General features: G+C 42.3%; 1 long non-coding RNA gene across 4 annotated transcripts in view; it reads left to right on the forward strand.

Moving 5' to 3' along the window:
* The first annotated feature begins 5834 nt into the window (after positions 1-5834).
* LOC138749333 (uncharacterized) overlaps positions 5835-13703 on the forward strand; it is a 106399-nt gene continuing 98530 nt past the window's right edge. For 2 of the 4 annotated variants that reach the window (XR_011348564.1, XR_011348565.1), the window contains exons 1-2: positions 5835-5991; positions 7369-7873. This is a non-coding gene — a long non-coding RNA (uncharacterized lncRNA). The remainder of the gene's footprint in view (positions 5992-7368; positions 7874-13703) is intronic. The other 2 variants (XR_011348566.1, XR_011348567.1) reach the window with 1 other exon arrangement.

The raw sequence follows: 13703 nt of genomic DNA on the forward strand, positions 1-13703 counted from the left end.
ATTGTCATTTAAAAGGATTTCATCAAATATGTTCCAAGCCCCAGATTCTGATACACAAAGCTTTCAGAGATAATTTAATCTAAGTTAAGCATAAACCACAAATGTGTCCTTCTACAGATCACCCTTCCCTCTTCTCACCAGCAAAACTAATCCCACTCTTTGCTGTTTCTTCATCTGATCACATACCTGGCCAACTCCCAAAAGCCAATCACTGATGCTGCAACCACGTATTCAAGATCCCATTTACTCCACTGATAACCTTATGCAGTCAAATTCCTGTTATACAGAATTCATGAAATGGCCACACCAAGCAACTGGTGAAAAAAATATTGAAAATAAATCAGTGAAAAATATAAAAGTTTAAAATTCATGCCTGCTTGCGGTGAGTTTGCCAATCACGCAACATGCAATCAGAAAATTTACTTTTATGGAATCTACTCATCCCCGTAGGTGCCAGATTCCAGGGCTTTTACTGTACCAAGGATTTTACCCATGATTACAGATACACAATTCTCTGAAAGTGGCATCACAGGGGATAGGGTTTTAAAGAGAACTTTTGACATATTCACCTTCATATTGAGTGGAGGAGGAGGAATGTTAAGTTAAAGTTGTACAAGTCATTGGTAAGACCAAATTTGGAATATTGTGTACAGTTTTGGTCACCTAACTACAGGAAAGACATCAAGAAGATAGAAAGAGTTCAGAGAAGATTTATTAGGGTGTTACCCAGACTCCAGCAAATGAGTTGCAGCGAAAGGTTAAACAGGTTAGAACTTTATTCCCTGGACCATAGAAAAATGAGGGGAGATTTGATAGAGGTATTTTAAATTATGAGGAGGGTAGTCAGAGTAAATGTAGATAGGCATTTTTCCCCCCACTGAGGGTAGATGAGAGACAAACCAGAGGACATGGGTGAAGTATGAAAGGGGAAAAGTTTAAGGGGAACTTCTTTACACAAAGAATGATGGGAGTGTAGAATGAGCTTCCAGCTGAAGTGTAAAATGCAGGTTCAAATTTAATATTTTTAATTTGTTTTTAATTTTTCACACTATGAACATACTAACCAAAATACACACAAACATTTCCCTCTTGAATATACACAGTCATTTTCTCCACTTTTTCCCCACTTCCCTTCCTCCTTCACCCCACCTCCCCACCCACTCAATGTTCAACCTATATTTACATTAAACCCATTAAAAAATGTAATCACACAATGAAAATAAACAAGAAATGTGTGTCTTCTACTTTTACATACTGGGTCAATTAATTTTGTCTTCTTCTCCTTCTGTCATTTTAGGCAGTAGGACTTCTCTGTTGTGTTCCATGTACGGTTCCCAAATTTGTTTGAATACTGTGATGTTATTTCTTAAATTATATTTTATTTTTTTCCAATGGAATACATTTATTCATTTCTATGTACCATTGCTGTATTCTCAGGTTATCTTCTAATTTCCAGGTTGACATAATACATTTTTTTTTCTACAAAAAATCAACTAATCCATTTCACAATAGATAACCTTTCCTTTAGAGAATGGGAGAGAAAAGGGATCAAAAGAATAGAATTTTTTTTTTTTTTTTTTTTTTTTTGGGAAATAAATTATTATCTTTTGAACAAATGAAGGACAAATATGGTATAACTCTCAGTGCAATGTTTGCATACCACCAACTGAAAACCTACTTGAAGGACAAATTGGGAAGCAGACTGAGGTTACCAGAAGGAAGCAATTTTGAATACGTGATGACAGACACAATGATAATGAAAAGATTTATAACAAACGTACATCAAACGGCAAGAGAAAGAGAATGAGGAAACAAGCTGTAAGCCCAAACAAAAATGGGAACAAGATCTAAACAAAGATAAAGAATGAAACATGGGAAAAGCTATGCTCCGGAACTATGAGAAATACAATAAACATGAGGTTACGCTTGATACAATATAGATGGTTACACAGGCTATACACCATGCCCCAAAATTAAATAAATGGGACCCAACAATATCAGACAGATGTTTTCGCTGTAAGGAGGAAACAGGAATAACAGTACATGCAATTTGGGCATGCGAGAAAGTGGAAAAGTTTTGGGAAGATCTAAACCAGGTATTAAATAAAATCACAAAAAGCAACATACCAAAAAATCCAGAGATCTTTCTTCTAAGTAATATAAGAAGTAAAGAACTTGAACTCGATTTGGATGGAGCACAAAAAAAATTATTATTAATATTTAATATTTAACAGGAATTTGGACAGGTACATGGATGGGAGCAGTATGGAGGGCTATGGGCTGGGTGAGAAGAGGGAAAAAATGGATCAGCATAGACAAGGACCGAGGTTGCCTGTTTCTGTGCTGTAATTGGTCTATGGTTTTCAATGAACCATCCTTATGGCCATTTATTTTCATCAGTGTACTGTTCTAGGGTGAAAAATGCACAAAGAGATATGGTCACGGAACACAAAGGTTAATTTTTTATTTATGCATGAGGGCTGCTGTCTTCCCAGTGCCAAAGGTTTTCCATACCATTTCTATAGATTCATGGCTTCAGGAAATCAAAAATTAATATATTAAAAAAATACTGTATATACTTTGGTAATCATTGAATTATTTGGACCACTTTTTAGGGCCAAATAAAGCAGGTGTCAACTTTAAAACAAGTCAAACTTTTGACCTTGTAAAATACCTGCATCATTCAGGCATCCAGAGCCATGGCCGGGACCTCAGCTGGTTTTATCTGGGTATTGGGATTTCTGGTGGCAGTTGGCTGTGGTGACGGTCTGCTGCCAGAGCTCTGGTAGGCAGGCAGCTGGGGCAAGGTCCCAGTGTCGGGGTATCTAGAGCTCAGATGGGCAGGTGGTCAGAACCAAAAGTGGGGTGGGATTCAACTTTTACACAGGTCATACAAAAACACCTGATAGTTGGGCCAATAAAGGGGAGGGGGTAAACTCTCATATGGTATCAATGATCACACGAATATATATGGTACTTTTGAAAGAAAGCATTGTTGTAAGGTGATTAGCATAGCAGTTGTGTGTGTTACTAAATTTAAACATACAGCACAGAAACAGGCACTTCCAGCCCAATTAACCTACAACCCCGGTAGGTTTTGAACAGTGGGAAAAAACTGGAACATGGCAGAAACCCATGCAGACACAGGAAGAACAAACTCCTTACAGACAGCATTGGGTTTGAACCCTTAGTAGCTGATGCTGTAACAGAGTTGCTCCAAATGCTACACTAACCATGCTGCATTAACATCTGGAATAAAGTCCCTCAAAAGCTACACAATTATGAGCAAATAACTCATTCAATTCCTTAAATTATGGGTTTAGGCATAAATATTGGCATAGAATCCGAAGCAAGCCCATCTCCTTTTCTATTGAGATAAAGTATCAGCCATGATCTCACAAAACAGTGGGGGGAGGCTCAAATTACCAAATGGCCTTTTACCACTCCTATTTTTATAAATATCTATAATTCAAAATAAGGGGATAAATCATTTTCTGAACATTGAACATCCCATTGAAACAGTTCAAGGTTCTCCTATTAGGAGATGAAGTTAGGCAAGTGATGCAAGTATGTGTAGGTGAACACTTTGGGTCCAGTGATCACAATGCCATTACTTTCAAGATAATTATAGCGTAGAATCAGTCTGGTCCTCATGTTGAGATTCTAAATTGAAGAAAGGCCAATTTTGAGGAAACGAGAAATGATCTAGAAGGCTTGGATTGGGCAGGTTGCTTTCTGGCAATGATGTGCATGGTAATAGGGAGCCTTCAAAAGGTGAAATTTTGAGAGTACCGAGCTTGTATGGTCCTGCCCGGATTAAAGGCAATGTTTACAGTCATCGGCATCTTTGATTTTTGAGTGATATTGAGGATTTGTTTCAGAAGAAGAGGTGAATTTCAGGTAGAGACAACATGGAGCAAATGAGGTCATTGAGGAGGGTAAAAAAGAAAGAAAAAACTTAAATATACCCTAAAGGTTAACCTTCAGCTTGGTGAAGAAAGCAAATACAAAGTTAGCATTTCCAGAGGAATAGCATACAAGAGCAGGGATGTAATGTTGACACTCAATAAAACACTGATGAGACTACATTTGGAATACTGTGTATAAATTTTGGGCACCTTATTTGAGAAGAGATGTGCTGGCATTGGGGAGAATTCAGAGAAAATTTACTACAATGATAACAGGAATGAAAGGATTAGTTAGCATATGAGGAACTTTTGGACTGAACTCATTGGAGTACAGAATGATGAGGGGGATCTCATAGCAATTTGAATGTTGAAAGGCCTAGGCAGTGTAGATGTGGCAAGGATGTTTCCCATCATAGGAGAGTCTGAGACAAGAGGACAAAGCATCAGGATAAAAGGTGTCAATTTAAACAGGAATCTAGAAAGTTTTTTTTTGTCAGAGACCGCAAGTCTGTGGCCATCCTGGCACCACCTTATGCCATAGAGATATAGCCACCTGATTTGCAGCATCTCCACCATAGTGGCCATCATCTGGGTGTTCCTTCAGATCTACAAGCATATGGGGGCACACATCACATATAGCAGGTTCTGTACTGTCCAGTGGGAAACCAGGGAGAACAAACCATTGCTAGGCTATGAGCTGCAGCCCTCTTGTGTTTGGATACTGTTCCTGCTCACACTCCCATCGATTACTCCAACCAGTGCCAGCTGTAGTGTCTGCACAAATATTCCCAAGACCTGCTCCCTATTTGGTGACTCACTCCTAGAGTCAGGACTTCATATTGGCTAGATTGTGCACAGGGAAAGACCCACCGTATGTGGCTGTTATTGGTGTGGGGAAAAGTTGGTTGGCAATCATTATGTTCCAAACACAGGAATATCCATACCCACAGACCAGACTTATTCCACCCACCCCCCCTCCCATCCCACTGAGTCAGTTTTCAGCGTCAGCAGGAAGCAGTGTTCATGGCAGTCCTTCAGTTGTTGGCTTTCTTAGCATATTCATCAGCTATGCCACGCATCCAAACACTACTCAGTGTCCCCGGTAGCTCAACCACATGGCCACTCCACTTGCCCACAAGGCCACTCCACCTGCCTACACAAATCACAAAGTTTGCACACATAAGGGAAAAATTAAATTGGTTAATACCCTGTATTGTGCAAAATCATTGCAATGGCACAGTTCCAGTCAAAATTCCTTGAACCCTGTTTACAGCATCAAATGTTGTGCTCAAGAATAGGTTTGATGGGTTCAAAGAGAATCAAGGCTGGACACCTGTTACAAACAGTGACCTTTAATTATGGATAGGGGGATACACAAAAGGGAGAATAAAAAACACATACCCCACCCCAAACCAGAATAATACACAAATAACTACATATCAGATGCAAGTAAATTAGTGGTAAGCATTCTGAACTCATGATTGGGAACATAAGGTTTAAACACACAATTCCCATCCACCCACGGGCACAGCATATTAATGAACAGTAAATTAACTACAACTAATAAGTATATTAAATGAACCTAGTTTCCAGCATTGACCACAGCACAGAATCCAGGACAGGCCCATTGCAATAGGCCCTCCAACCTCAGCCTGGACTACCACCTTGAGATTGGTCTTGAGGCAGCATCAAATGAAAAAAATAAATGGGTTCCATGCATGGCTTTTCAATGCAGGGCCCAGTCACATGACTTGCTAAGACCAATTGCCTGTCAACCTCATCTGTAGGCAAATCTAACAATTGATCAACACCCAGAGAACCAATCACACCTCAGCCTCACAGGTGGGCAGACATAACCATTGATTGGTAAGCGAGGTCACTTATGACCTCAGGCTTGCTTGGAGAGGTCACATGACCATCCACAATACACATGACTAATTTAATATGTCCTTAGATACAAATGAAACACCAGAGATTTGGAAGTTCCTTCATGCTGTTCTGTTATTTAAAATAGGCTCTACAAATAATTTGGGAATGTATAGGCTGGTGAGCCTGATGTCAGAATTGGGTAATGTTTTGAAAGGTATTCTAAGAGATCAGATCTGCAAGTATTTAGAAAATCCGGAATATTAGGGATAGTCAACATGGCTTTATAAATACTAGGTTATAGTTAATGAATCTTATAGAGTTTTTCAAGGAGGTTACCAGAATACCAGAAAAGTTGATGTTGTTGTCCACATGGACTTTGACAAGGTCCCACATGGAAGGTTATTTGGGAAGGTCTGGTCTCGTGAGGTATTGAATTGGATCAAACATTGTCTTTATGTGAAAAACCAGGAAGTGGATGGAGGCTTATGAATAGTGATGTGCCTCCAGAATCAGTATTGGTTCACTGTTGTTTGTCATCTGTATCAACAATATGGATATAATGTGGTAAACTGGATCAGCAAGTTTGCAGATATCACAAAAATTGAAGGTGTAGTAGACAACGAGAAAGGGTTTCAAAACTTCAAGATGGATCAGGACATGTTGGATAAATCGGCTGCAAAATGAAAATGGAATTTGATGCCTATTAATGGGAGATGTTACATTTTGGAAGGACAAACCAAGGTAGGATATACATGGTAAATGGAAGGGCATTGAAGAATGTAGGAGCACATAGTGATTTGGGAATACAGATACATAATTCCCTGAAAGTGGTGTCACAGGTAGGTAGGGTCTTAAAGAGGGCTTTTGTCATATTGGCCTTCATTAATAAAGGAGTAAAGGAGTTGGGATGTTATGGTAAATTTGTATAAGAAATTGAAGAGGCCAAATTTGGAATATCGTGTGTATTTTTGGTAATCTAACTACAGGAAAGATTTCAATAAGTTTGAAAGAGTTCAGAGGATGTTTACAAGAATATTGTGAGGACTTGAACTGAGTTCTGAGGAAAGGTTAAACGGGTTAGGAATTTATTCCATGGAGTGCAGAAGAATGAAGATTTGATAGAGATGTACAAAATTATGATGGATATAGATAGAGTGATTTTGAAGTCATGGTCATCTTCGACTACGAAGGATGAACAACAACATAGAGTAAATGCAGGCAGACTTTTTTACATTGAAGTGACACTAAAATAAGGGGGCATGGGTTAAGGGTAAAAATGGAAAAGTCTAAAAGGAAAGTTAGGATGAACTTATTTATGCACGAGTGCGGAATTAGCTGTCAGTTGAATTGGTAAATGATGGCTCAATTTTGACTGGAACAATATAGAGGAGGAGTACTTTCTGGGTGCAGGTCAGTGGGACAAGGCACAAAAATAGTTTGGCACAGACTGGAAGGGCTTGTTTCTGTGCTTCAATGGTTTTAAAGTTCCTTTATTGTCATACACTGTATATCCACATGTAATAGTCATTACCATGTAAAAGTCGACCAGCTATTTTTGACACACTAATCTGGTATTTTCCATATATTACAGGTTAAAAAAAATAACCTCTCCTATTTGGGACAAGGCCATCTGCCCTCTGGAGCTCCTGATGCCTTGACCACAGACTTTCACACGGACACTCACCATCCAAGCTCCCATGCCCTTACAACAGAATCTCACTTCGGTGCATTCTCATCTGAGCTTTTGATGTCTTGACCACAAGCCCTCACCTTCATCACCCACTCATCCGAGCTCCCAAAGCCCTGACCATGGTTTCTCACTTAGAGTCCGGCAGCCCACTAATCTGAGCTCCTGATGCCCTGACGCCCTGACCATGGCTACCGGCATATCTGAACTCCCGACACCCTGACCACGGACCCTTGCCTATGCTCCAGCCATTCGCCCACCCACCCAAGCTCCCATCATCTTGAATGCAGATTTACCACCCAGTCCTGGCTGGTTGCCCACCCATCTGATTTCTCAATGGCCTGAATGCGGATTTTCCTCCTGGATGCCCGCTCACCCTTTGGAATTTCCACCATTTCGAACGATTCAGGTATTTATTACGGTCAAAAGTAGCATGCATGTAATAGTCGCCCGCTTAAATTGTAACCTAAAAATTGGTCCACAAAATTCAATAATTACATGAGTATATAAGGTATGTGGTGGTGTGAGCAGTGGAAGAAATACGGCCACCACGTTGAGGGTCGTTAATGACTGTTTTTATTCAAATTCATCACGCCCCTATAAGGGCAGCATGAGCTCAGTCACCTGGTACATTGTGACATCATAATCGCTGCCCAGGGTGCGCGCGGGAAGGGATGCTGGAGTCAGAGAGAAACCTCTGACAATGCCATTTCCCCATGGCTGCCCCGGTACGTGGCAATACAAGCGGGGCCGGTTCACAATGTGGACGTACACCGCCACAGTACATAAATATACAAAATGTGTTTACTTTAGCTCTGTGATAAAATCTTCTTCATTACTTTGTAGTTTCCTCTGGAATTTTCTCCATATTAGGTATGGTATAATAGACAGGATTGGAAAGCATAAGGAAGACATGACATCACCTTCCTACCTAAATGTTATCACTGAGTCAGAGTTCACAGAACTGTGCCATCATCCTTCAATCTCTTTACTTTTCTTCATCTCATTCCTCTTTTGAGACATGTCTTAGAACCTTTGTCCAGTTTCCAGGTATCTGCCTTAATTTCACCTGTGTAATTTTGTTTTAGTCTTTTTTTTCCCAATCCCCCTCAGCATCCATTGGTAACATCTGAAGGAATTCTCATGCCCCTATCGTTATAGGTTGATATATTTATAGTCTTCCTTATCCAGTCATATTTATAATGCACTGCACCAACCCAAATTGTGAATTATTTAGGTCAGCTGCCTGACATACACCCTGGGCAGTTTACGTATGGTTAACTTAGTTAAACAAGAAAATCTGAAGACGCTGAACTTCTGCAATACAAAAATGAGCTGTAGAAACCCAGCAGGATCCACAAATGTAGCCTGCTGAGTTTCTTCAGCACATTTGTGTATTGTATGGTTAATTTCATCCTTTCTTCAAGCAGATTAAAATTGTGGAATTAGTCTTTCTGAACATAATGTCACACCCTTTCAATGTGGTCCATTCATCTAGCTTTGGCTGGTGGTGAAATGCCATTCGTCTGAATACATATTGAGTTATGAAGTAGAATCAGAGTGAGGTGCTAGAATAATTAATTAATTGATAATTTGGCTCTCTTAAGAAATAATCCTACAGCTATGTCAGTTCGGCAGACTGTGAATGAGCATTCGCATGGAATTTAACTTTTTCCTCTCTGATCAGTTTCCTGTCATTGTGCAGTCTATGCTATCATTTATTACCCTTCATTCACATTATCACTACATCTGTACTCTTGTGGGTACAACTAATTTTTAAATTGTCTAGCATAAAAGCAGTAACATCCAATATGGTGGCACACCATTGTTAACTGCTCACGTTAAAATGAGGCCCCATGGAACATTAAGTGTCACAATTATCCAATTACCAGGGAATAGCAAACAGCTAATGTTCCTTTCCCTCATTCAAGCAACTTTTATAAGTGGAATGAATCACAGTAACAGTATATAGGCTAGAGAATTCAAACTAATACATCTTATTTGATGAAATAATAACTTTCTTTTGCAACAAGGAGATGGTAAGAATAAACAAAGGGCATCATCTCAGGAGATGAGCAGACAGAGGATTAATTTTATAGATTGGACTAACTCCGAGCATTTACTTTAGATTTAAGCTTGCGAAACAAATAGCTTATGGCTTAAGCAAACAATTAAAAAGAGATTTGGAGTGTCATGTGCTAACCAATCATGATCTTTTAGTGCTAAGGCTGCAAAAAATAGCACTTATTTTTCACACAAGCTGTAATAGTAAACCACTGATTCAAAATACCCAGTTTGCAGTGTGATCAATAACCACAAGCAGTCTCTAAGTGAGTGATTAAAGGCTTTAATGGCCTGAAACATCAGGCACGTCTCTCCAAGGCTGGTATGGAGGGAGGAGACTAGATCTATCACCCTTTATTGGGAATCTTATGGGGAGGATTTACAGGGTCAAAGGCAGATCAGCCTGTAGAGTCAAGTGAGGTCACACCTGCACTACTGTGTTCTACCACATACACCCTTTCTTTTTAGATAGAGTCCGGTAGGGTGAAGTGGGGTAGTTTTTAATAGTTAATTGATTCAGCCAGTCCCATGGCTTTATCCACTGCTGTGATTGCTGCAGGACTGGTTGCATTGCTATCAGCTCCTGCAGGACAGTGACCTGTACGGCGGGTTGAATGTCCGGGGGCTGAACTGTGTTTGCCCAAGAGGGTTCTTGGTGGTCTGGGTGTGTTGTTGGTTCAGTTAGTGGTTCTAGGGATGGTGGGGGAAGAGGCCTCAGGGGTAGTTGGGGTGGATACATGGTCATTTGTCTGGATAATACATGAGACCAGCTGGTTGCTGACAAGGGCTTCTGGGTGCACCTTCTCTGCTGGGGCTTCTGCTTGAGCCAAGTCCTGTACAGACACCATGTCTTCTAGCTGCATACTGTACATGGGCATATTGGGGGTTCGCATTCATGAGGCACACTTCCTCGACCTGCAGGTCTGCCTTGTGGTCCTAACGTGTGAGCGGAGTTGCACCAGCCCTAGGGTCATCAGCCTGACTGGCAACATGATTGCTGATGCCAACCTCCTAGGGAAGGAGAACAGTTTCTCATGTGGGGTGGTGTTCGTAGCATTACTATGTAGGGATGTGATGGTGTATAGTGCCTCTGGAAGGACCTCTTGCCATTTAGATGGGCATCCCTTTTGACTTGAGGGCCAAGAGGATTGCCCATCAGATCGTGAAATACTCCCTTTCCACCTGCCCATTCCTGCGAAGGTTGCAGCTGGTGGTCCTGCTTGTGGCTATACTCTTGGACAGGAAATATTGGTGCAACACCTCATTCATGAATCAGGAACCACCGATCACTGTGAATATCCGAACAAGGTAAAGAGGTTTCGGAGGGCTTTAATGACCGTGGACATGGTCATATCTTGGCAGTGAATGGTGAATGGGAAACATGAGTACTCTTCCATGATATATAGAAAAAACACATTCTGATTTGTTGAAGGGAGGGGACTTTGAAGTCCATACTGAGACTTTGAAGAAGCAAGTGGCCTTGATCGGCTAGGTCTTTTCTGGCCAGTAGAAGTGCGGCTTGCACTCTGCACAGACAGAGCTGTAATGGACTAGTTCCCTGATCTCCTCCACTGAATAGGGGAGTTTGTGGACCCCCACAAAGTGGTAGAGGCTGTTGACCCCAGGGTGGCAGAGGCTATCGTGGATGGCTTGGAGGTGATCTACCTGTACCCTGATGCAGATTCCCTGGAACAGGGTATTGGGTGTCTCATGGAGCTTACCAAGCTAGTACAAGATCTCACAATTGTAGGTGGACAGTTCAATTCTCCACCTCATGATCTTGTCATTTTTAATCTTCCCCCCTTGTTTAGTGTTAACCATAAATGTGACAGCTCTCTGGTCCGTCAGCAGGGTAAACTGTCTTCCGGCCAAATAGTACCTCCAGTGAAACATCGCCTGCACTACAGCCAGTTCTTCCTTCTCGATGGCCAAGTGCCTGAACTTAGGGCACTGAAGGGTCCAGGAAAAGAATGCCGCAGCCCTGTCTGCTTGGTTCAGGATGGCATGTTCTCGGAGGTATTGTTCTCCACTTAGAAAGGGATAAATTCACATACATCGCCGGCTTGGCAATCTCATTCTTAATGCTCTAGAAGGCCTTATGGACCTCCACCGATGGGGTAAATGTGGTAGTTTTCACCAGGGGGTGGGCCTTGTCTGCATAATTAGTGACCCATTGGTCATTTCTGGGGCTCTTGTACCTTTTCAAGGCCTTGAGGTTTTGGTGCAGTGGGAGTTTCAAAAGGGGGTGCATGCATTGGTGTCGGGGGCATTGGCGCCATGCTCTACCGCATACCCCAATATTGCCAGATGTGAGGTGCAAAACACGCACTTTTTCTGGTTGTATATGGATATGAGGCTTTTAATTCATTGACATCCACCATGCAGTCCATCTCCCTTTGGAACATAGACATTCTATTCGTAAGGCCGAATGGGATGCACAGTAAATGTAGAAGTGGCTGTGGGCCTCGAATGCGATATACAGACTATCCTCCGGGCAGATCGCAATCTGGTGATACGCCAACTTGAGATCAATGCTCCCAGTGCTGGGAGATCTCATTCACCATGTTGGCTATATGGGGGAGGGGGTAGGCATCCAATAAAGTGTATCTGTTGATCTGTTGATGATCTGGCTGTAACTGATGACCATCCGATGCTTCTCCCCACTCTTAACCACCACCACGTGCCCTCCAGGGGCTGTTACTGGGCTCTGTAATGCCCTCTGCTAACAGTTGCCCTACTTCAGCTTTTATAAACTCTCTGTCCTTGGGGCTGTATCACCTATTTTTCAAGGCAACCATTTTGCAGTCTAGGATGAGGTTCTGGAAGGGGGACAGAGGGACCTGGAGGGTAGCCAGATTGCAGGTTGGGTGCACTGGATGGCATTCTGGTGTCTGAAAAGCTGCATCGGTGAGGTGGGTGGACCATCCAGCAATTGATTGTTTCTGACCGTGAAGGGAGGATGGGGCTGTCAAACTGCATCAGCATGCTCTTAAACTGGCACTGGAAATCACAAGCAGTTTGAAGTTTTTAAATTTATGCCACTCACATTTAAGGTCACTGTGCATCACCCGTGGATTTCCTGGAGTAGAATTTGGACACTAGATATATCTTACACTTTGCAGGGGACACTGCAAGGGAATAGCATTGGACCATGCCTGGGTGCATAAAGCTCTCAGTGATCCCCACATCGAATAGGCAGCACATAATGTGACTCTTTATCCCTGTGCCCTTCATAGATTGTGCCAGTTGGTGTGGTCTATTCTAGACCAGCACGATGGAAGCCAGAGTTAGCCCATTATCAGAATTGCTACTGCTATAGTGTTGAGTTGGCTGCCACCAAGTGGACCACCTTGGAGATCCCAAAGATAGCCATCCCCATGAATCACACACTGTGGAGTCTGGAAGAGGTGCTGCACATGATGTCATCCCATGTTATCTTCCTCCTGTTCCTGCTATTCACTTCTCGCCCACTGGAAGCGACGCCGGAAGTGTCGTGATCCAAGACGGCAATGTAGGTTGTGGTCGGCATAAGGCGCTGCTGGAAAGAGGTTTAGAATGACTTATCTTGGCATAGGGCCCCTTCCTCCTGCAGTTTCAGTTTGATCTGGCTGCAGTAGTTGTACCTCATGTGCTCAGCGGTGGGAGCAGCAGCAGCAGTCTGGGTCCCTGAGTCCCAACATCGCGATGCTTGTGCTCCCCATCTGGTGGTCACATGTCTCACAGAGTAGGCCTCCGCATTCTTTTGGGCTGTCTCCAGCGATCAAGCCAGCTGCACAACTTCCTGTAGCTCTTATTGCCCTTTTCCAGGAGTCACTCGTGGATGTATTTCGAGCAGAAGCTGGTGGATGAGCTTCTCTTCATAGATGGCCATGGTCACATCTATGTACCTACAGGCTTGTTTCAGCTCCCTCATGGCCCTCACAAAGTTGTTGATGGACTCACTGGGGGCCTGGCATCGGGTGACCAGCAGGTAACGTGTATTCATAGAGTTCAAGCAGACTTGAAGCGAGTGATTAAAGGCTTTAATATCCTGAAACATCAGTCATATCTTTACATGCTACAAGCCTGGATCCAAGGCTAGTATGGAGGGTAGAGACTAGGACTATCAGCCTTTATTAGGAATCTTATGGGGAGGAGTGACAGCATTGGTGGCGGGCCAGCCTGTACAGTCAAAT

The sequence above is a fragment of the Narcine bancroftii genome, chromosome 1 (assembly GCF_036971445.1).
Source record: "Narcine bancroftii isolate sNarBan1 chromosome 1, sNarBan1.hap1, whole genome shotgun sequence".
Classification (NCBI taxonomy): domain Eukaryota; kingdom Metazoa; phylum Chordata; class Chondrichthyes; order Torpediniformes; family Narcinidae; genus Narcine; species Narcine bancroftii.